This window comes from Eurytemora carolleeae, unplaced genomic scaffold, assembly GCF_000591075.1.
Source record: "Eurytemora carolleeae unplaced genomic scaffold, Eaff_2.0 scaffold16, whole genome shotgun sequence".
Taxonomy (NCBI): Eukaryota; Metazoa; Arthropoda; class Copepoda; order Calanoida; family Temoridae; genus Eurytemora; species Eurytemora carolleeae.
In genome coordinates, this window is record NW_019396244.1 from 334729 (window position 1) to 360772 (window position 26044).

Genomic DNA, 26044 nt, shown 5'->3' on the forward strand with positions numbered 1-26044 from the left:
ATAGTATTCTGAAATATTTATTATAAAAAACATGATGTTAATAGCTGCCTGCCTACAGAGCTGGGAACTCTTGTATTGTGGATTACGAAATCAATGCTTGATCTTGATCTTTTTTTAATCTGGAGATTAACTAAATCTTTATTAGATATCTCTCCGTATAATTTTACCCTGAAGGAAGGACCTTAATAAAGAGATCAAGCATTAATCCTCAAATTAAAAGTGCCCATTGTGAATATCTGGATAGTGAGTATCCAACACAATAGTTCCCATTGTGAATATCTGGATAGTGAGTATCCAACACAATAGTTCCCATTGTGAATATCTGGATAGTGAGTATCCAACACAATAGTGCCCATTGTGAATATCTGGATAGTGAGTATCCAACACAATAGTGCCCATTGTGAATATCTGGATAGTGAGTATCCAACACAATAGTTCCCAGCTCAGGCCTAGCTGCCTGTCCTTGTGATCAGATTACTAAAATCATAGATAAGTAAAAATAACAGATAGGATACGAGATGTCGTCTTTTCAAGATTTGGATGAAACTCGTTCACAATAACCATGAGGTAGAAGACCAGAGGAGTTTCGGGCAGTCGGCGTAGAACAGGTTCTCTCTTTCTTGTAATTCTACGCCGACTGCGTGAAACTCCTATGGGCTTCTTCCTCAGGGTTATCGTGAACGAGTTTCATCGAAATCTTGAAAAGACGACGTCAAGTGTCCTATCTGTTGTTTTAATAAATCTATGACTAAAATACAAGAATTTAAATTTTTCTCCAGGTATAACTTAGAACAGAGAACACCTTGATGATAATCTTGTTTAAATTTTCACTAAATCGCGGAAAAAGTTTAATTTAGCAAATGAAATTCTTTCATGCACAGTTCACACTCTCCATGCTTTCTGCAAAACAGTAATGTTTTCACACCTGTCTTCGGTCCATATAAATCAGCTGTTACCATGCCCTTGATACAGGATGATCTGTAAAGGATAAAACTATATGCACTCATACAGTTTTACAGTAGGGTATCCGATTCACTATAGCACCCTGTTTTGACTGATCAAGATTAAATTAGATATTCATGTTTTTCTCTTTCAACAAATTGAATATTTTAAATTTTTGGTTTTCTGCAAATGTTNCGATTTTAGAGATGAAAAAGTTTTCAACAAAGGAAACGATGATTTCTCCTCCTCAATCTTAATCAGGTAATGGTACAAAGGATAATAACAAATACAGTTCCTTTAAAAGATGATATATCTCTTCTATCTTACATGGTTTCCTCAAGCATCACAAGAAGTGAGTCTTTTTCCACAAACTCTGATTTTCTGATCCCTATATATTTGAAACCTGATGTCGTACACCTTTGATTTTTGATTGTAAAGTATAAAAAATTAAAGGTTTTCGCCATTAGGTTGCAAAGACATAGGGATTAGAAAAGTTGAGTTGTAACCAAAAACTCAATTCTTTTATTTATTTCTTCACCAACATTTATTAAAGTCTTTTTAAAACATTTTTGGTGTCCTGTCCCTGCAAACATCTTTCTTTCTTTAAAAGTAGCAGAAAAAAACACATTTATATCTTTAAATCAACACTTTTATTTAGGTTTTTATCATCATTAAAGTCCTTTTTTGTAACTTACTGACCTATGATCAAGATAGTACGATTGTCGCAAATGTTAATAAACCTAACGCAGTTTTAGCACAAGAATGTTTTAATTAAAAATTTTGCGCAAATCAAATGCACAGCTATAATAATGAATTATTATTTAGCTATCTAACTATTAAATTTTAATGTTACAAAATGAGTGATTGTTTAAAAATTCCTCTAAAACACATAAATATTTCAGGATTAAATTCTAATTAAAAGAGATAGAAGGTTTTAGCGCTGGTTTTCAAAATTTATTCTGTTTAAGTTTATAAAAAAAATATAAATCAAAACTTTCAACCAACAGTTCATCAGAGAACAAATTTAGGGAGAATTAAAATGAGTAAACAAGAGAATTAAATATTGAGAGGAAGGATTAGTAAGAAGTAGAAGAATACGGAGTTATGAGAAGGAGTAGTACAGTATTTGAAGTAAGGAGTAGGAGTATATGGAGTTATGAGAAGGAGTAGTACAGTATTTGAAGTAAGGAGTAGGAGTATACGGAGTTATGAGAAGGAGTAGTAGTATTGGAAGTAAGGAATAGAAGTATTCGGAGTAATGAGAAGGAGTAGTAGTGTTTGAAGTAAGGAATAGAAGTATACGGAGTAATGAGAAGGAGTAGAAGTATTGAAGTAAGGAGTAGAAGTTTACGGAGTTATGAGAAGGAGTAGTAGTGTTCGAAGTAAGGAGTAGAAGTATACGGAGTTATGAGAAGGAGTAGGAGTATTGAAGTAAGAAGTAGAAGTATACGGAATTATGCGGAGGAGTAGTAGTATTCGAAGTAAAGGAGTAGAAGTATACGGAGTTATGAGAAGGATCAGTAGTATTCGAAGTAAGAAGTAGAAGCCAAAGTGAATAAAGGAGTAGGAGTAAACGCACAGTTAAGAGTAGGACTATTCGGAGGAAGGAGTAGAAGCATATGCAGAGTTAGAACTGTAGTTACTCCCGCCGTTTACCCGCGCTTGGTTGTAAATTACGATTTTAGCTATATTTTTAGCTAAGAACATTTCATTGGTTCTCCCAATTGTTCCCAAATCAAAATTTTAGGCAAATTGGTCCAAGGGTTCATTAGTTATGATCGGATATTCAAACAAACAAACAAACAGGCAGACAAATTGAGATTACTACTTTATATATATATATATATATATATATATATATATATACAGATACATCTTGGAATAGGATAGATTATGAAGAAGCTGAAGGGTTTAGAGGGAAAATCTATTAATAATTCTTATCTCGTGCATTACACTCCTATTATATAATCGATGTTGAGTTCTTTTTATACATTCATTTATCATTAAGAACTACATGGATAATTTACGTCATGGTCTATTTTAGTTTAAAAACATGAATGTTCTTATTTTTATATTTCTCAACCTTCTCAATCAAGTTGAGATTCTTGAGATTATATTATAAGCCTTCATCTAAGATTTCCATCTATTCTTTTTGGTATATTCTCTTTCAAGTGATTATTTCCTATATGTATTTTGGTTCTCACGACGTTAGCCATAGATTAATAACAATGCAGATAGAACACCGGATGTAGTATTTTCAAGCTTTAGGGTTTTTCGTTCACAATAACCCTGAGGCAGCAGCCCAAAGGAGTTACGCGTATGCTGCGTTGAATGACAAGACAGAGAGTGAGCATCCGCGTAACTCATTTGGGCTTCTGCCTCCGGGTTGTTGTGAACGAAAAACGCCTAAATCTTGAAGAGGGGACATCTAGTGTTCTACCTGTTGTTATTAGTCTATGATTTTATCCTTTTTGTTTGACTTATTGATTGATTATTTCTTACTTTAATTTCCTTTATCTAAATTTGTTTTTACCTTTCTATCATTTTCTTTTTAGCTTTAGTCATTTTTTCTTGATTTGTGTCCTGTTTCCTCATATTTCCAGTATTTAGTTTTCAACAGTAGACCCCCCCCCCTCCACCTTTTTCTAATGCTATGGTACTGCTGCTTACCTCTTCATGCGTACACAAGGGGGTCAACCCCGAATCAATAAATAACTCAAGACTAATTTATATAAAAACTGTTATCTATCAATATTAAACAAACCATGTTGACAGAAACGAATTGAGTCTTTGCCACAATTCCTGATTTTCTAATCTCTATATCTTTGCAACCCAATGCCTGAAACCTTAGATATTTTAAATTATGAATTCTGTTGGATCAAATAATCTAAGTTTGAAATATCAAAGGTTTACACCATCAGGTGGCACAGATATAAGGATTAGAATATTTGAGTCAGGACTCAATTCCTTAATAAAATAGAGAAGGATTTTTCAGCATTTTTCACCTATCAGACAAAAACATATATTTCTCAGCAATCTAAACCTTTGCCAAATTGTCTTTGTGCATTTACCGTCTATAAATCTATTCATCTCTCCTTCCATGTAAATACTTTGCTTGTTTGGTTTGTTGGGTGTTTGTATGCAATTCGTTTAAACAGCTGAACCATTCGGGCCAACTTTTTTTACGACACTCAATGACCCCAGGCCTGAGAAGCTTTATGAATTGTTAATGACAAGTTTTTACTGAAAAAAAACTTGAACATTTATGTTTTTAATAATACGCAAATTTAATGAGAAAAATCCTGAAATGCAAATTTAAAAGAAAAATTGCAGTTTTGGTTGACAATAGAAAAGAAGCGCGGAACGGCCTTGATGACTGGTTTTTATTATATAATTATCTTTAATCATACCCATCTTCAATCCTATCCATCTTAATCCTACCTCTATTGAAATCCTATCATCTTTAATACTACCCCGTTTCAATCCTACCCATCTTTAATCCTACCATCTTTAATACTACCCCGTTTCAATCCTACCCATCTTTAATCCTACCCATCTTCAATCGTACCCAACTTCAATCCTACCCATCTTTAATCCTACCCATCTTCAATCCTACCCATCTTTAATCCTACCCATCTTCAATCCTACTCATCTTCAATCCTACCCATCTTCAATCCTGTGCTACTTCAATCCTACCCATCTTCAATCCTACCAATCTCTAATCCCACCAATCTCTAATCCTACCAATCTTCAATCCTATCCATCTTCAATCCCACAAAACTCCAACCCTAGCAATGTGAAAACAACAGTCTTCTTTCTCCTGTGGTGCTGTTGGGCGGATTCTGTTGAGTGTTTTCCGGAGTTTTGTGATTAGTCCGGATTAAGAACTATCCCGACCGTTGAAGGGCGAGTTCCCGTCCCTCTTCTCCCGTCCTCGCTTCTTCAGTTCTCCAGTATATTGACTAGAGTCCGGTCTACACCCTGCTCACTCTGTACTAGATCCGTAATTTTCTCAGTGTAGTGCGACCAGGTAAATATTAACAATTCTGCTTTAATCAGTGATTCCTACCATCAATTCTTTAAGATACTGTTTTAACAAACTTGTTCAGAATATAGAATAACTTATTTCGAAACTGCGAATATTATGTTAGATTTAGAAGAAAGAATATTAGGAATATCTTTTAAACTTTTAGCTGAATATAATCTAAAGTTCAGAAAAATTCGATCAACCCTCGCGTTCCTCGTTATTTAACTAGGCATATATCCCCCAATTTAAACCTAGAATTACTGAAACAACTTCAAGATTATATCCCGGTATATTTGCACATTTTTCTCAAATTCTCATATATTTTATCTATATACACATCATACGTATATATATATATATATATATGTGTGTGTATTATATATATACTTTTACATAGATATGTGTTAACTTTCCAAGGGTAACTAACGCATAATTAATTTAAATTGATGAAAATTAGGTTGTGTCAAAAAATTAAATGTAAAGCAAGTTATTACATAGATGTACGCATTTTTTGTACTGCAGTGTACTGTCTCTGGACACAAGACAGCCTGACATGGGATCCATCTTTCACATAAAAAATTCTGGTCCTAGGAAACTATTATGTAAATTATCAAAATGATATCCTCCTCGGATACTAAAGGAACACTGATGCATCCAAGGTGTATAGAATATATTCTATATTCTATATTCTCCTTGGATGCATCTATTCTTGTTTACAAACACAGCCCAGAGAGAACTGGTTTCAATGTGTGCGCACAGAATACACAACAGCAATTAACTTTCCTTGCAATTACCTTGGGTCGTGCCATGTTTAAAATCTTATAGTAGATGATTTTGCATATTGAAGAGGGCCCTTGTCTAATGAATTTTAAATTATCAGAATTAAAAGATTTTTACACTTTTCCACATTTTTTCAGCTTAATCAGCTTTTATGCTTAAACACTTAACACAAAACGATAATTGATGCCCGAGCCTCAAATCTGAACCGATTTTTGTTCTTTTGGACATTTCAAAGTAACCGAAGCCAAAACCAAAGGTTTCAACCGATTTTTCGTTTTGAGGACATCTTAAGCAGGAAAACAGGTTGAATTAAGAAAACGTTTTTTTTTAAACCATCAAAGGATTTTTAAAACTTCTATCGTTCATCTAGTTTCCTACGAAACACAAGATTTTGCTTGCACCATTAGATCAACAATTTTAAGGAAATATTCTTAACGTTAAAAAAAAAAATCGGTTCAGCATTGAGTTATATCTTGCATCAATCGGAAAAGGCTATAAAACGGATTAGAAGATTTTTTAAACTTCAATGTAAAAAACGTGTCTAAAGAGAGGGACCGTCCCTTTCCGCTCAAATTCTGAACGAAAAATCGGCTTTTTCTCCGGCCACCGTTGTTTTTGAAAAGTAAAACTATTACCAATCAAGAGCGAATAGACTGTTAAGTTTACCCTGAAATTATCCAAATAAGTGAAGTTGTAATGTTTAATGAACATAAAACACAGTTTACACAAATTCATTTCGCAAAAGAAGTTGATTTTCAAGATAAAATTATTATAAAAACATCTAATGCCTGCAGGTCGTCTTCCTCGGTCACAGTTTTATGGGTCCTACTTTAGATCTTTCTTTTTCTTTCTTGATTTGTCGCTGGTAACTTTCCCCATCTAGGTTTAATTAAACTGCAGTTTCAAAACTTCAGGTTTAATTTAACTTAAACTTTTTCCGAATTCCTAATTCCCATTCTAAACTCAGAGCATTAGTTCGTGTCTCAATTCACCCACTCTCACATTCCTAATTATCATTCTAAACTCAGAGCATTAGTTCGTGTCTTAATTCACCCACTCTCACATTCCTAATTATCATTCTAAACTCAGAGCATTAGTTCGTGTCTTAATTCACCCACTCTCACATTCCTAATTTTCATTCTAAACTCAGAGCATTAGTTCGTGTCTTAATTCACTCACTCTCACATTCTAATTTTCATTCTAAACTCAGAGCATTTGTTTGTGTCTTTATAATTCACTCACTCTCACATTTTAATTCCCATTCTAAACTCAGAGCATTTGTTCATGTCTTAATAATTCACTCCCTCTCACATTCTAATTTTCTTTCTAAACTCGGAGCATTTATTCGTGTCTTAATAATTCACCCCCAGATCACATTCTAAACTCAGAGCATTTATTCCTGTCTTAATTCACCCACTCTCACATTCTAATTTTCATTCTAAACTCAGACCACTTATTCGTGTCTTTATGATTCACCCCCAGCTCACATTCTAATTTTCATTCTAAACTCAGAGCATTTTATTCGTGTCTTAATAATTCACTCACTCTCACATTCTAATTCCCATTCTAAACTCAGAGCATTTGTTCGTGTCTTTATGATTCAATCCCTCTCACATTCTAATTTTCTTTCTAAACTCAGAACATTTGTTCATGTCTTAATAATTCACTCACTCTCACATTCTAATTTTCATTCTAAACTCAGAGCATTTGTTCGTGTCTTTATAATTCACTCACTCTCACATTCTACTTTTCATGCAATAATAGAAATCTTCATCAAACTGCAGTCTTCCTTATAAAGGAAATTTGAAAATGACGATGAAATCTAGTTCTTTTATCAAATATACATATATAGAAGGATTACAAAGTACTTCTAAAAATTAACATTGTCAATTGTGACAATTACAATTTTCATTCTTTCTTCTAAATTCGTTCACTTAAAAACATCTTTTGCGTTCCACACGGACATACTGCACAGGGATTTATATATTTTTAATCGTTTTATCAGATGGGGAATTGTAAAATTATATTTTTAAAAGACTGTGAAATATATTCAAAATATTGACGATTCATACTCATAATGCTGACTACATTTCATCAATCTATTCATACTCATAATGTTTACTACATTTCATTAATCTATTCATATTCATAATGTTTACTAACTTCCACTTATCCCTCTATGCATAGATTCATCTGCCTGGTTTAGATTGATTTGTAATAAACCTAGATCTTCAATACTCCTCATTTTATAGTAGATAGATAGATAGTATATAGATAGATAGATAGATAGATAGATAGATAGATAGATAGATAGATCTAGGTGCTTGTACAAGTTTGGCTAAACATGAGATTGTATGGGATAAAATATTTCCTCATCTGTGTACTCTGTATTTACTTTATGTTTATACAGAGTTACTCACAAATATTGAGACTTGAGAAACAATTAGATTAAATTCTGAAATAACCTTCACGAAATATTCAGGATTAAAGTTAAGTTTCATTATATTGCGGCTAACCCTTCTGAAGTTTTCAGTACTGAGTAATTATCTGCAATGATTAAATAGAAATATAATTCTTGTAAGATGTCGTATTTTTTTTTTTTTTTTCTTTGAAACCCCTGTCTAGAAACTGAAAGCAAAAAACAGAGGAGAGGTAACTGCACAAAATATACATTTTATGTCAATCTAAATATTTTTGTTTTCAAAATACAAAATACGATTTCCAACCAATTCACAGGATCGACCATAGATTAATAACAATAACGAAAGAACACTAGATGTCGTCTTTTTCAAGATTTAAGGGTTTTTCGTTCACAGTAACCCTGAGGCAGAAGCCCAAAGGAGTTACGGGCATGCCATGATGAATTACAAGACATGGAGAGAGAAGAGCATGCACGTTACTCCTTTGGGTCTCTGCCTCAGGGTTATTTTTAATGAAAAATCCCTAAGTCTTGAAAAGACGACATCTAGTGTTCGATCTGTATTAATCTATCTATGGAATCAACATTTGAAATATTGTTGGATTTGCTTTCTCGGATAAATTAAACAGTTTCAAAACAGTTTAAAACATTTTGTTAATATTAAATTTGATTGTTTGATATTTTAAAGTTTAAACTAAGTTATTTTTGATAAGTTAAAAAGTTTTGAAAGTTTTCTAAAAGTTTGAAAGGACGAAAATATTATTTTGCAAAGCATTCTTAAACCGCTTCCAACTTTTTAAATGGTTCAACTCAGTTTTCCAATCTTCGAACTCGTTAAGGGATCCTTCGTGTAATTCTAATTGGACTTCCATTTGGGGAAGGCAATATACGATTCACAACGGCACTATAAACATTTTCTGATCATAGATCAGATGTCAAATTCCAAGTTAATTAATGTAGAAATGCACGAAAATATCAATTTATAAAATCCCGGCAAGGAATTGAGTTTTTAACACAAACTCTAGTTTTCTAAACCTTTTATCTTCACAACCCAATGTACAGTGATAACCAGAAAACAATATAATAGGGAGATGACATTAAAGCAATAATTAAGTGTATATGTGATTCAAGTGTTCCAAGTCAAATATTTTTACTATACACTTATCAAATCACTAATTTAGTGAAATAGGCCTGTTTACACTGCACAATGACTGTGCCTCATGCTCATTGAACTTTTTAAATCTATAACTATATTCTAAAAGTCGTCTTCCTATTTCAGAGTTGTCTGGTTATCACTGTAGGAATCATAAAGTGTGAATTCTGGTTGATAAAATATCACAGTTTGAAATATCACAGGTTTAAATGATCAGGTTGTAAAAATATACGGGTTGGAAGTTTTCGGTTTGTGTGAAAAGACTAAATTCTTTTGCAAGATTTTATTTTAGTTTTCAAAGGCCGAACAATTTTTTGAAAGAAAGTTTCTGTCTTTAATTTATTTCTGGGGGGATGAGCCAAAAAAGAGCCGTTTCTAGCCTAAAGTCTTTGAAAGTTTTTGTATTGTGTTTTTAAAATTAAAGTTAAAGAAATAAATTTTCGAAAACATTGGAGATAAAATGATGTTTACAATACACAGTTTGACACGAACCTATAAATATTCTCACTAAAACTTCGCATTAAGTTTACAAATCTATAGACAGAACATATTGTGCTTGAAATAATGAAGATTTAATCTCAAATTCAAAAAATACAAAAACTACTTTGCCAGAGAAAAGCAGATCCATTAAATTAACAGATTACTGGTATTTTAAAGGGGTAGGAGGTCAAATATTTTTTAAGAAATATGACACTTTTTGTTATTGCAAAAATCTCCTGCTTACAATGATTTTTTTTCTATTTTGTGAATAATTGTTTATGAATATTAATGCATATGCACTACACAATTAGATTTGGTTGCATATTGGACTAACACAATCTTATCTAATGCCCAAGGGAAATGACTGCAGGTATAATGAAAATGTCCGGCTAATATCTTATTTATATGTATACTATATATATATATTTAGTGCATCATGTTTAATAATATTTATACATTTACAATGTGTTCATGGAATGAATGTTGAAAAAAAACATCCGACTTACATTTTTTATTATATGTGTTTTTAAAATAGAACTGAGAGAATAGAATATATAAAAATATCTACTTCTCATTTTCTCAATCGACATAATTTAAAGAAAATGTTGGGTGCGTAAAAAAAGGGTTTTCATTTTTGATAAATTTTTGTCGTTTTTGTGTTTATAATTTTTCTGATTTTCATTCTTTGATTTCATTTTATTTTCTGTTCCTGAAGCAATAACGTTTTTTAATCAAGGTAAAGATAAAATAAAATAAACTGGATCCCAAAGTTTAATGTATTAAAGGGACAGACCGGCTATGTAAGGTAATTAAACAAAGTATGCAGTGCTGTGGACAAATTCTTTAGAATTCATTTGAAACATATAAAACTTTTCCACGATGTATAATTACTGAATTTGACGACGTTTAAAATCATGAATTTGGGTGGGTACGTTTTCAGAATCTTTTTTTTAATTATTAAAACTATACAGTAAAAATAAAGTAAAAACTATACAGTAAACGAATTCGATGGTTAGGAACATATTTCTCAAAAGAAATTTGTCAATCAATCAATCAATGCTAGAATCAATTATTTCGTTATATTGAATTTCTTATTTTCTATGAATTTATTCGCAGATTTCTAAAAATTCTTCAAATGTCCACCCAAAAGTACGATTTTGAACCTAGACTTTGCGCTCAAACTTAGGATTTACAGATCTTTAAAAAGTTTTGTATGTCTCAAATGAATCCTAAAGAATTTGTCCACAACACTGCATACTCAGTTAAACTACTTTACATAGCCGGTCTGTCCCGTTAAAGTGAAACGGAACGTGTGAAGGAGAAAATCAAATTTATCTGAAATTACTTGTATCCAACTTTTTGACCTCGCAGCTCCTGTGCTTTTATTGGTTACATGGTATAAATTCAAAACATTTGTATTCTCCTCAATAGTTTTTCGTCTGTTATGATTAATAAAAGATTTCAATCTCACGTAAATCTTACTCGATCTAATTTGAAATATTCATCATTTTTCAATATTTGCTCAATTATCATTATATAAAATGTTTTTAATATTATCTTTTTTACGACAACGAATAATGACTTTCATCCAAACAAAACAACCAAATTTTGCATCAGACTAAAAATCGTTGACAAATATTTTTGAAATCCTTCTCTCTAGAAAGCATGTTTTTTTTAAAGATGTTTAAAACTCTAAAAAGTTTAATTCAAAGAAAAAAAGTTTTAAGGATTTCTTAGTTTGACGCATCAATCTTTAGTATTGTCTAAACCCAAGATACCATGTTACACATGCTAGTTGGTTTAACACAGCTAGAGCTTTAACTAAACATACAGCGATCTCCAGAATAAAGTGGAAATGTAATACGACAATCTTTAAGCCAAAATATTGTAATATATTCAAAGTATTTCAATTTGATCTTATTGGAAAGGAAATTTAGAATGAAACAAGTTTGCAGTTACAAGTAATCATAAATTAAGTAAAAAGACAATATAAATCATAGATTAAGTAAAAAGACAATATAAAATCATAAATTAAGTAAAAAGACAATATAAAATCATAAATTAAGTAAAAAGACAATATAAAAATAAGAATGAGGGTAAGCAATGCATGAAGTTATTAAGGGTGTAAATCTCAAGAAAATCTAGGAATTGATCCAAATAACAAATATTTCAACAAGTGTTCTTGCAATATTATTATTTAGTGTCAGATTACTTCATAGCTTGCAGTACGATTCTTAATTCAGGATAAACTTGCAGTACAATTCCTTTAGTTCTAATTAACCTTGTAGTACAATTCCTTAAGTTCTGATCAACTTTGCAGTACAATTTCTTTAGTTCGAATCTATGAAAGAAAGTCCGTGGAAAAAAAGTTTCAGGAAAAAAAACCTGGAAATAAAAACTCTGGAAAAAAGTCCGAATATTCTTAAGTCCTTGGCGGTTACCGTTCTGAGCAACCTTGCAGTACAATTCCTTAAGTTCTGATCAACCTCAAAGTACAATTATTAAATTTCAGTTAAACTTTTTATTATAATTCCCTGGATTTCATTGATTCTGAATACTTTTGAACGCGGGCATGTTTATTGCTGAACCAAATTACCGAGTTGCTGGCACATTTGATATATTTCTGTCTACAGTCCACTCCAATTATGTTTAAGATTGGAATTGGAAAACCGGGGAAAACAAAACAAATATTTTAAATAAAAGATGCATTTGGGGAATGGAACCAGGTTTTGTGCAATCAATCGGGTTTCTACAAATATATCACCGAAACAAACCAAAAGAATTTTCACAATTCCTATCAAATTATTCTTATGATACCATTGTCCTAACTAATATATATATATATATTTGGCTTGCATGAATGGGCCCAAAGGAATTAAGGCTTTGCCACAAACTCTGATATTTAAATTCTTACATACTTGCAACCTTAAATATTTCAAGCTAAGAATTCTGTTAGATCAAATAATTCAAGTTTGACATTTCAAAAGTTTTCGCCATTAGGTTCCAAAGATATAGAGATTAGAAGATCAGCGTTTGTTGCAAAGGCTCAATTTTTCATGTTTTAATCATGCATGACCCCAGAGAAGAGAACGGCTAAACCGAACAGTTGATATTATGATTAAAATCTTTAAAACTGAATTGATCAATTAACCGCTGATAATAATCCAAATTATAAATTTTATTTCATGAGATATTAGAGATAATTAATTATCTCTAAACTAATCTAACATTCTTAATTAAAATTTATGTATGAGAACTAACATTTTCAGAAGAAATACTGAATTAGAATTCTAAGACATATCACTAAACTGCAGGACAGGGGAAGCTTACGATATTTTCCAGAGAGAGGGGGGGGGAGGGATTTTGGTAATTTTTATGTGAAACCCCTGACATCAAAATCCATTCTTTAAAATCAAAGTGTATCTCTCAAGCCTCTTTTTTTGCAGGAAATTCTAAAAATGATATATAATTCGATTTTGTTCTACTTTTTGTTAAAAACTAACATTTAATACTTGAATTATTTTTTATTTTGTTTTTATTATATATTTTTGCTACCATTAAACAGTAAAAATTAAAAAGAAGAACTATGGTTAAAAGGAAATATTTAACGAGTAGCAGAGTTTTTCTTTTAAAGACTTATCCTATAGAGATAAACTTTCTGCAGTGTATTTTGTAAACCGGGTGTACTACTGTGCCCCCCCCAGTGCCCCTTCCCCCAGGCCTTCTCTTCCACTTTTCTTCAATTTTCACTTCACTCATTACTATAATACCTTCAAAACCTTCAATACCTTTAATACCTTCTCCTTTAAACAATCCTTTTAATACACTCTCTCGCTTCCATTTCCTTTAACTAAAGAGACTGGAGACGTCATTTCAAAGTTTCCTTTAATTAAAGGGACTGTAGACTTCATTTCAAAGTTTCCTTTAACTAAAGGGACTGTAGACTTCATTTCAAAGTTTCCTTTAATTAAAGGGACTGAAGACGTCATTTCAAAGTTTCCTTTAACTAAAGGGACTGGAGACGTCATTTCAAAGTTTCCTGTAATTAAAGAGACTGTAGACATCATTTCAAAGTTTCCTTTGATTAAAGGGACTGTAGACGTCATTTCAAGGTTTCCTTTAATTAATAAAGTTTATTTGAAAAACGTAAAATTCTAACAATATCCTTAATTGTCTCTGCTGCTTAAGTGTCACTTTAACAGAGACGCTACAATTTAAAATAAATAATTTTCAGCTGGAAAATATCATTCATCCTTCACAGGACAATGGTTTAAAGGGTGTCATTGTGAATCAGATATTCTAATGTTAAAATAGAGGATTGCTTAAAGTTGAAATTATGTTTCAAGTATCTTTAATTGTTTTTTATGTTTTTTTTTTTTTGTTTCTTTGAAAGGGTTTCTTATGTCAAGTTATCAGTTATATATAGTAGAAAAGTGAATGGGATTTAATATAATATTGTAATATGTACTGCAAGCGCAACTATTGTACATAAGGAGAAATGGCCTGAGATCACCAGAAAATTTGAATATCTAGCGTAAAAATTGCACCAAGCTTACTTTTTCCGCGTTATATAAATATACCAGACAGAATGGAATCTAACATGGCAGAGGAATTAATTAACTGTCTGCTGTTGGTTTCCATTCGTTATTCTTACATATACAAATACACCTCATGTTCTCCTTTTTACAAAGGATATATTAAACTCATTGAAGATACATTTAAGGGATTGTACGCGTAAATTTAAGGGACTCTGTTTGCAAAGAATTTACGATGCAATGTTGTTTCTTACAAAAGTGACTTGCGCAATTTTACTCCAGGAAAGCATATAGGAGTTGTTTCTTACAAAAGTGACTTGCGCAATTTTACTCCAGGAAAGCATATAGGAATTAAACACTGTTGAACCTAGAAAAACGACAATATCTTCCACGTTATTGATCAGATAAGGTGAACCATGCATGTTAGCTTTGCATGAAGAGTTACTTGAAATTACGCTTACAGTCCCTGTAAAATTCGTATCCGTTTCAAAATCTAAAAACATTTTTATTTCGTGTCATTTCTCAACACATTCTCAGGATCTTAGAATTTTAACTTTTTTCCATTTCAATATCAGATCTTACACACTGCATCCGAGAAAGCAAGATGAAAAGATTTCCTTTTTCTTGTGCAAAAACTACAGTTCTGCTAATTTTAACGAATCTATATGTTTTGCATATTGCAACAAATTGATGGCGGAACCGCAAATATAGATTTTAAGATAATTTTTTGCAATCAAGAAAGCAGGGAAGCATTTTTTCTGCAAAGTTGTGTAAAAACAGCAATTCGCACAAATCTGAGGGTGCAAAGATGTTTTACGTCAATTTACAAATATTTGTAATAACATATATAAATATATAATAACATATATGAAAGCATAAATATTATTCATCAATTTTTTCAGCTGAATTCGGAGAAGAAAATTAACTGGAAGAAGGCTATTTTTTAAAATTTCAACCTTCCCTGTAGTCATGTAAGTTGCCGTTTTAAGATTTATTTTGGTACAAGTAGACAGACAGACAGACAAGCAAAGTATAATATAGATGTTGCTAAATATAGTCTGGATTCATAAAGAAAAATAAATCTGCTGAATTAAAAGCAAAAAAATGTATTTTTTTTTTTTTAAACTGACAACCCTAACTTTACAAATATCTTGTTTACGTGCATTTGTAGTGTGCACTGTATGGTGTAAACTGCGGGCTAAATACGTTAATTATGTTTACATGCATGTGCTTGTGTAGTGTGCAGTGTATAGGTTAATAATGTTTACATGCACGTGCTTGTGTAGTTTGCAGTGTATAGGTTAATAATGTTTACATGCATGTGCTTGTGTAGTGTGCAGTTTATAGGTTAATTATGTTTACGTGCATGTGATTGTGTAATGTGCAGTGCATAGGTTATCATGTTTACATGCATGTGCTTGTGTAGTGTGCAGTGTATAGGTTAATTACATTCATGTGCTTGTGTAGTGTATAGGTTAATTATGTTTACATGCATGTGCTTGTGTAGTGTGCAGTGTATAGATTAATTACATGAATGTGCTTGTGTAGTGTGCAGTGTATAGATCAATTACATGAATGTGCTTGTGTAGTGTGCAGTGTATAGGTTAATTACATGTATTTGCAATTACAGTGTGCAGTGTTCACTCTAATTTTGTTTACATGCATGTGCTTGTGTAGTGTGCAGTGTATAGGCTAATTATGTCTACATGCATGTACAGTGTGCAGTGTTCACTCTAATTATGTTTACGTGTTTACTGAATTTGGACAGTTTAATTGAGATATTGCATCCAGGGGCCTAGACTATAATTACACAATCTATACCTTAGATTAATAACAATACTGAAGGGATGCAATTGCTACTTGATAAAAAAAAACTTGTCAGGGTGTATTCAATAAACGTCAAGACGGCCAAACTTTTTGTTGAAGGTTTATGGGCAAGTAGAAATGGAGGATTTTACCTTACAAAAGTTCGATTTTTTTTAGAAATACTTTATATATATATATATATAGAGTATGCAGAGAATTAGTACTCAAACAGAATTTCCTTTTGTGAGAAAATAAAAAGTACAATCCTTACAATTTGTTAATTTCCTTAATTTACGTCTATCTAACTGTCTATCTGTCTAAACATATGGATGCTGCTTGACTGTTTATTGATCTATAAGTCATAAACTGAACCGATCGCCCCCCCCCCCACTTTTTATGGGACCAGCACATATATAATGTTTTTCTCCAAATAATTTTGATCATAATTTCGTTTCGTAAATCCATCAATAAAAATGGAAAAATCTGCGCAATCTTTAAGTTATATTATGATGTTCCATGAATACACACCTAGTATAGTGAAGTATCTAGGTGCGTTTTTTCATCATACTGGACCTAAAGTTTGAAAATATGAACCCTATGTATGTGTTCACCTGCAACCAAGAAGTTGGGCAATCATAATATAATATTCCAAAATATTTTAACAGTACTGGAAATTTTGCTTAAATTCTGAAAGTGTCCGCAACATATCTATATTCTTCGTTTTTGGGACACCCTGTATATTTGTTTATTAGGATAGCTTTAGTAATTTGATTATATTTTATATTAGTAGTATTTAATATGATTATCTATATTCTTCGTTTTTGGGACACCCTGTATATTTGTTTATTAGGATAGCTTTAGTTGAAACTTTTTTTTCAACATTTATTCAATAATTTATTTTTCAATTCCCCACTACCCTACTTCCTTTACTACAATATATGGTTCACAAACCAACCATACTATCACATTAACTGATCCAAGACTCCAATAAGCCGGATAGGAATTTACCAAACCTGAAAATCGAAGATTTCAGTGATGAATCCACAGGGAGGGGGGTGGGGTGGGGTGGTGAAGTATTCAGCCCCCTCTCCAACTATTCCTTGAGTTGTATAAAATCATTTAAGGGAGGCAAACTTCAAACTGTACGCTAGATAACAGGTTTTGTACATAATACATTTTACTGTACATGATAGGTTGTCGCCAATAAACGTGGAAATCTATTAAAATAAAATTGTATATTCCCAAACTAGTTTGAAAGTGTTGTCTGTCTGAATATATTAATTGACTAACACATACAGAAGACGATGTCTCAATTTAAATTCCATGTTTATTAGGACACTCTCTACTGTTTACTCAAGGTTATAATGCAAGGAAAGTTATTTCAGAGGTGTGCGCATTTTTTGTACTGCAGTTTACTGTCTTTGGGCGGAAAAGTAAACACAAGACGTATGTCACAGCCTGACATGGAATCCATTTTCACAAAAATAATCTATGAAATATTCTGGTCATAGGAAACTATTATGTATGTGAATTATCAAAATTATCAAAATTTAATGCTTTTATCCTCCTCGGATACTAGTAGAACACTGATGCATCTATTTTGTTTACAAATTCCGCCCAGAGAGAACTGGTTATAATATGTACGCAGAGTGTATGCGCGACCGCAATTAACTTTCCTTGCATTAGTACCTTGTGTTTACTCATCTTTGTGCGCACATTTTTTTTCAGGAGAAGCACAATACTTTCCTTTATCCTATAAACTCAACTTTTAAAAATCTGCAAAGCACCAAAGTAGAAATTTCAAGATATTTTTCCACAATTTCTGACTCTTAAAATAATCTGTTCCGGTTAGTGTTCTCCCTTTGAAAAAAATTGTTATTCTACATGTATAACCCCTTTAGGTTGAGACAATTTGACCAAGGGAAAAGTAGAAATATTTCATTTTCAATTGAACAATAATCATCGAGTATTTACGAAACTTTGGCAGAGAAAGATATTAAATTTATTTTATCAATAAAAGTTGCCGGGATCATTAAGGAGCATAATATCCTAACGTAGTTGTAAATTGGAGTAAAAGGTCAGTGATCATTTTCAGAAGGTTTAATGTAGCTGTCATAAGAATTTAAAGTGAGTGTTCGCGAAAAATTAAAGGGGGTATAGGCTTACGGCGAAAAATAAGCGCTTTTGAGCGCTACTAATCTTATCAATCTTACTTCTATCTGTTGCGTCTATAAGGATAAACTTGTTAAAAAAAGACTTATACTGAAGAACGTAGCGTCCATACAAATTTAGAAATTTGCAATATACGACTCGTATCGTAAAGTAATAAATTTAATTTCAAACGAATCATTCAGATATTACAACCTAAAGTCATCGATTATTTTTCGACGCATTCGTATATAGTTAATATTTCATAACATTTGTTATTTGTTTTATATAACGACTTTTTTCCGTGTAATTATTCAAAGCATTAAGAGCAGAGACATCTGGCAGCCAACTATTTCAGCATTTTAAGTGCATTGTATACAAAACGAATAAAAAATATTATAAAATATTAACTATTTATGAATGCGTCGAAAAATAATCGATGATTATTGGTTGTAATATCTGAATGGTTTGTTTGGAATTAAATGGATTATTTTACGATCCGAGTTGAATGTTGTAACTTTCCGTAGTTGTATGGACGCTACGTTCTTCAGTTTAAGTCGTTTTTAACAATTTTTTCCTTAGAGACGCAACAGATAGAAGTAAGATTAGTAGCGATCAAAAGCATTTATTTTTAGCGAACACTCCCTTTAATATATTTTGCTTTCTTGAAATTTAAGAACACTCCCTTCATATACTGAAAAGGTTAGAAAAGGGAAGGTGACATTACTAAATAACAGTTTAGAATATAAAATGAGAAGGTCCGAATTTTGAGGGAAATTGATATAAATATTGCTTTGAACCTCTTCACATTTACGAGTGTAGGCTTTCTTTCTGTGCATATAGACATGGTGAGCTTCAGAATATAATCATTACTCAAATAATTTAAATATCATGCAAGTAAATCAGAATATTTTTTTTTAATTTGGACATGTAGACATATCGGTCTGTTGCATCATTGGGGTAGAATCATCAGTGAAATAAATTGATATTGGCAGAACTTACTGAGTCATTAGTTAGCATGCACTATTGGTTAGTTACTAACTAAGTTAAAGACCAAAAAAATTATAAAGGCTACCATGCAATGTACACTACATAGCACACCATGTAATTTACAAAGCAAACCATGTAATTTACATAGCACACCATATAATTTACAAATCACACCATATAATTTACATAGCACACCATGTAATTTACAAAGCACACGATGTAATTTACATAGTACACCATATAATTTACAAAGCACACGATGGTATTTTCATAGCACACCATATAATTTACAAATCACACCATGTAATTTACATAGCACACCATATAATTTACAAAGCACACCATGTAATTTACATAGCACACTATGTAATGTATAAGCCGTGGCCATAAAGTATATCATGTTATAAAGTAGACGTTGCATGTCGAATATAAAGATTTTTATACTTTTCTGCAACGTTTTTGATTGATATATATCATAGAAATTCATCTGCTTCATTGAACTATAAAAAGTATTAATTTTCAAACAGATTCAGTTTCTTCAAATCCCCCTATATACCTCCGGACATACAGGTCCTCAACATTACCGACCTATGATGCATAACAGAGGGACGTTAAGTTAATTTACGTCCATAGGGACAATTAAGTAAAATAACAACGCGCTCTGCGAAGTTTTTGTGAAAAAATCCATTTTCATCTCGAATGATGATTAAACTGTGTGCAACTACTTTTTGGGGAAATTAAAAATTTTACTCAACCACGGGTCCTCGACAAACTTTGCCTACAAAACATCCGGAGCGCAGCGCAGCGAATTGGGCTTGGGAACCCTTGGTAAAGAAAAATCCTCTTATTTTCCCTGTAGAATAGTTGTAAATAATTATTATCGGGAGGATTCGGGATATTTTGGGGTGGATATTTTTTAACACCTTTGCGTCCAGAAGTCAGAACTTTTATGTTGAAAATCTTGGGATTAAGCTTTGATCTTCATCTTAAGGGACTGTAAGCGTAATTTCATGTGATCCTCCATGCAAGTATGTCAATGCCCGATTCACAACGGTACCTTTGGAACCCTTATCTGATGAATAATCAATAATTTGATCAAGATATTGTCGTTTTTCTAGGTTTAAAACCGTTTTATTCTGATTACTTTAATTGATAGATTGAGTATTTATAATCAAATTTAAAAGTGCCCGCATTGGATATCGAGATCAACCTCTTCTCCTTAATTTTATTACTCTTCCCCACTGTAATTTTATTAGAATAATATTAATTGTTTCTCTTTTCTTTTTGTATCATTATTATTCGTATCATTATTACTTCTCAATAAATATTTAAGTAAGTAAACATTTGCCAGAACAATATCATTTTAACTCTAACAAGGGGACAAGTTCTTCAAAATAACATGACGCCTTCTTCACCAAGGATGTTATAATTATTTTCAACTATTTTACAGATAAGTTAAGGGAATTTTACGTTTACCATGGGTTCCCTCGCTACGCTCTTGATGTTTTGTAGGCAAAGTTGATCAAGGGAACCCATGGTAAAGTAAAAGGAATTGAGTCTTTGCCACAAACTCTGCTTTTCTAAACCCTATATCTTTGGATTTCAATGTCGTAGACATTAGATATTTCAAACTATGAATTATGTTAGATCAAATAATCTTAGTTTGAAATATCAAAGATTTGCGACATTGGGTTCCAAAGATATAGGGATTATAAATTCAGAGTTTGTGGCAAAGACTAAATTCCTTTGAAATTTCCTTAAAAAGCACATCGTTGTTGTACACCCTTATATCCAATTTTTTTCAATATGTACGCAGAGTATACGCAACAGCAATTAACTTTTCTTGCATTAGTACCTTGGTCCAGCTGCACCTTATTCTGTTGCATAAATGCGTTAGGTCAACTAGTACACTAGACGGGCTGGTACTTTAAAGAATAGACCGGCATCCTTGTACTGGTTTGGATCATGCAAATTTTTAAACTTACGTGCACAAAAATGAGGGACAAAATATTTCTGGTTACATAAAAAAATTAAAATTTTTTTATTCTTCTCAATAGCTACTTAAAAGGAGGATTTACTAAGCAAATTATGGTTTACTTTATTTTTATATTTTCATGCATCTGTGTGGTTACATGTATGTCTAAAAGTTTGAAATCTAAACCCAAATCTCTACCCGACAAACATGGACATGAGGTGCGATTAAATCTGTCCAAACCTTTATTTTATAGACGACTTCTAGTTTATCCTCATCCTTCCCAATCTCTAAATATGGTATTTATATTAGTGTGTGCAGTCTGATATTTGAAAAAGTTATGATGGGTCTTTGTTCAATATTCATAGTTTACCCAGACTTAAATTCAGTACATCTGTTCAAAAGGTACTCAGTAGAAAGGAGAAAATATTTATGAAAAAATTTATAATATAAAATTCAATCTATCCTAACTCAGAACTTTTAAATCGAGCACAGAATATTTCGCGGTCCTAAAAATAACCGAGTTTATATTCGCCATCTTTCTCAATCTCTAAACATGGGATTTTAAATAGCGCGTGCAGTCTGATATTTGAAAAAGTTATGATGAGTCTATTTATATTATTTTACACGTAAATTCAGCACATCTCTTTCAAAGGTTCTCAGTGGAAAGCAGGAATTCGAATAAAAATATGTTTAGAATTTATTTATTTATTTTATTTGCTTGGGAACCCAATAAAAGTCAATCTAACTCAGAACTTTAAAATTGAGCTAAGAATATTTCCCTGGTGCAATATAATTAAGTCCCTCATCAAAATTTGAGGCAAATCGGTCAAGGGGCTCATGAGTTATGATATGATATATAGTTTGAGTGGTCGGTGGTCTGACCCCCCCCCCTCTCTCCTTGTTTAGCAATAGTACAGCATATTTCTATATATCTATCTATCTATTCTACATGCAACAAATGGAGTGCACTGTCATTCCTGAGTTTTAACATGGTTCCATATTTAAATGAAGATTTAATTATTCAATTAAGGTTTCTTCTAACTTGGGACAATGCGAGTAAATTTAGTGCTGTGTTATACATACCTATCTATCAATCTATCCTTTCTATCCTTCTTTCTATCTATCTATCTATCTATCAATTTGCACCCAAGATAATGAAACCTTTCATTATGCATCTAAAGTTTAGATTGCAGTTTTCGACAATATTTTTTATTAATAATTTTATCGATAAAATTCTTGTAGCCGAAGATTTTTTATTGCTTGAATGAAAGCTAGGAATGGGTTAACTTCAGTTTTTCAATAAATCAACGTTATCAAATCTAAGATAAATTAGAGAAGTTTGATTTGATTCAGATACGTAAACAGTTCAAATTTTCAAAAATGAAAAAACAACACCAAAACTGTATCAATATATATAAAACCAAAACCCCTTAACCAATTTTCTTCATATTTTGATTAGGGAAATTAAATAAGAAAAATTGAAAATTTAAATGTTTTTACTAAAAGTGTTAAAAATGCTCTCATCACGCACCCCTGACCCTTTAGTAAAAGTAAATTCAACCTAAAGTCTGACCGCGTCAACCTTGTTGCACCGGCTAGACCTATTGAGTGTCTGCTTTATTTACCCAATGTCCGGGCGATACAGTACAAAGTGGGACCTGAAAGGTTGACCCGGCTCGGAAATTCAAATGTACTACGACCGCCCGATGTCATGTTCGTCTATTTGGATTATGAGCATGGTCTCCAATTGTATTTGTAATATTTGAATGAGTAATTTTAAATTTAAATGAATTATTTACGATCTGGGTGGAAATTTGTATGGGTCCTATACGGTCTTCGGTGTGTGTCGCTTTTAACCATTTTCTCTTTTTAGACGCAACAGAAGTAAAATTAGTATGAATCGATATCGAATTCATTTCGATGTCGACTTATACCCCTTTTATATTTTGCGAACACTCCCTTTAATAAGTATTTTTTGTATAATGTCTAAGTATTTCTAATGGTGTATGTCTAATATCCAAGACAAGCCTAATGTTTTTGTGCGTCCAATATCTATTTATGTCTAACACCTGGTATATGGAATGTCTATGTATAATGTATAATGTCTATGTTTGTCTAATGTTTATGTCTGTTTATGTCTACAATCTACATATTGTTTATGTCTATGTCTGTATAATGTCCATGTTTGTCTAATGTTTGTGTCTGTTTATGTCTACAATCTACATATTGTTTATGTCTATGTCTGTATAATGTCTATGTTTGTCTAATGTTTATGTCTGTTTATGTCTACAATCTACATATTGTTTATGTCTATGTCTGTGTATTTGTCTGATATATGCAGATCAACTTGGCAAATCTTGGATCAGGGTTGCTTTATTCCAATTTTCTGGAACCTTCAACAAATTTTGTGACGTCATTCAGTTTTCTCTTAATTCTTTTTCCATATTTTTTTCCTCTACCCCCCCCCCCCCTCTCCTATGGGGAGGAAACAGAAAGGCAGGATATAATTTTAATTAAATTAAATCAGACTGAATTTAAAAGTTTATCTTTTCCTCCTAACATTAATCCTATCAAAAAGATATTTCGGAATTCAAATCTGCTCTTTTCATATTACATAAAAACCTCCTTTAAATGCAAAAGTATTTTTAACATTTTTAACAAATCCTATTTTGAAATTTTCCACATTTTAAATGAATTTACGTTACGAAGCTAGATCACAAAAGAGCATTTTGATGCATTTTTAAATTAGATTTTCTAAAAGCCATGGCACTGATCACATTACTCAAAGATTTTTATCCTAAAGGAGAGACGGGACATAATATGTGACCTGAACTAGAAGGTCTGATTCACTACGGTACCTGAACTAGAAGGTCTGATTCACTACGGTACCTGAACTAGAAGGTCTGATTCACTACGGTACCTGAACTAGAAGGTCTGATTCACTACGGTACCTGAACTAGAAAGGTCTGATTCACTACGGTACCTGAACTAGAAGGTCTGATTCACTACGGTACCTGAACTAGAAGATCTGATTCACTAGGGTACTCTTTAACCCTGTATCTGCAATAATCAATTAGAAATATGTCGTCGTTGATCTCAGATCCATCCTGAAAATTATCAAGTTCTGTCGATTCCCTTCGTTCATTTTTTTCCATTGGAAAATTGCGAGTTACTTTAATATAGAAACCAGAATTGAAAATGATCAATTTCAGCAAGAAAAAAAACTTATTTCTCCGTCATTTATGATCCATTTAAGTTTTAAGAACAACAAATAGACGCAAAACATGATTTCAAACGGTGTAATCTGTAATAACTAATCAACTAAAATTACCCAAAACATTAATATTAAAAAATGAGTTGAATATGCATTTTTTTCCTATCTTTTAATCAAAACTGTTTTGATTTAGACTTACCACATAAAACCACTGAAAAATAGTTTTAGACAAAAATTTAGTTGAAATAACATGTTATGTATATGTTAAACTAGCCGGAGTACCCAGGTCCAGGTTTGAAAACACATTAAAAAAAGTTTTAACCTTTTTAACCAATACCCATGAATTCCCTAAAAACTTTCCGCCAATTTGATTCAACCGTTTAGGGCCAGATATAACAAACATAAATATACATGAGCAAAGAGCTTTATTATGTAGTTTAGTCTAAAATATAAGCTTTTGTCTAATTTGATATCTTTATGAATATAGAAGCGGAGCAGCAGGGTTTACAGGATAATATTCAATTCAGAGAAACATTGTCAAAATAATAAAATAAATTTCTGCAAAAGTTTGTATAATTCTGAGGGAAAAACAGGATATATAAATATTAAATATAATATTCTATTTCTCTAAATATTTTCAGAGTAAGAATTGCATACCTGTTCTAGTGGAAAATACAGGACACTTTGGAGAATACAGGAAACTGTCAAAATAGAGGAAACTGTTTCTAGTGGAGAATACAGAAAACTGTGAAGAATACATAAAAAATTGTAAAGAACACCAAAAACTGTAAGAATACAGGAAACTGTGAAGAATACAGGAAACTGTAAAGAACACATGACACTGTGAAGAATACAGGAACTGTAAAGAATACAGGAAACTGTAAAGAATACAATACAGAAAACTGTAGAGAATACAGAAAACTGTAAAGAATACAGAAAACTGTAAATAATACAGAAAACTGCAAAGAATATAGAAAACTGTGAAGATTACAGAAAACTGTTCAGGATACAGGTAACTGTCAAGAATACAGAGAACTGTAAAGAATGCAGAAAACTGTAAAGAATTCAGGAAACTGTAAAAAATACAGGAAACTGTGAAGAATACAGGAAACTCTGGAGAATACATGAAATTTTTTGAGAGTAGAGAAAACTGTGAAGAATACAGGAAATTGTGATAAACACAGGATACTGTGAAGAACACAGGAAACTGTGAAGAATACAGGAAACTGTGAAGAATACAGGAAACTGTGAAGAATACAGGAAACTGTGAAGAATACAGGAAACTGTGAAGAATACAGGAAACTTTGAACAATACAGGAAACTGTGAAGAATACAGGAAACTGTGAACAATACAGCAAACTGTTAACAATACAGGAAACTGTGTAAAATAAAAAAAACTGTGAAAAATAATACTGTAAAGAATACAGGAAACTGTGAAGAATGCAGGAAACTGTAAAGAATACAGGAAACTGTAAAGAATACAGGAAACTTTGAAAAATACTAAAAAAATGTGAAAAAAAGGAAAATTATGAAAAATATGTCAAAAAAACTTCAAAAAATCAAATAATGAAAAAC

At 31.8% G+C, this 26044-nt stretch overlaps 1 long non-coding RNA gene across 1 annotated transcript; it reads left to right on the top strand.

The window, feature by feature from the left end:
- Positions 1–4841: 4841 nt before the first annotated feature.
- LOC111699216 (uncharacterized) lies at positions 4842–26038 on the top strand. Its single transcript, XR_002764700.1, has 3 exons — positions 4842–4972; positions 15239–15307; positions 25111–26038. It is a non-coding gene; the product is annotated as an uncharacterized LOC111699216 (long non-coding RNA).
- The last annotated feature ends 6 nt before the right edge of the window (positions 26039–26044 follow it).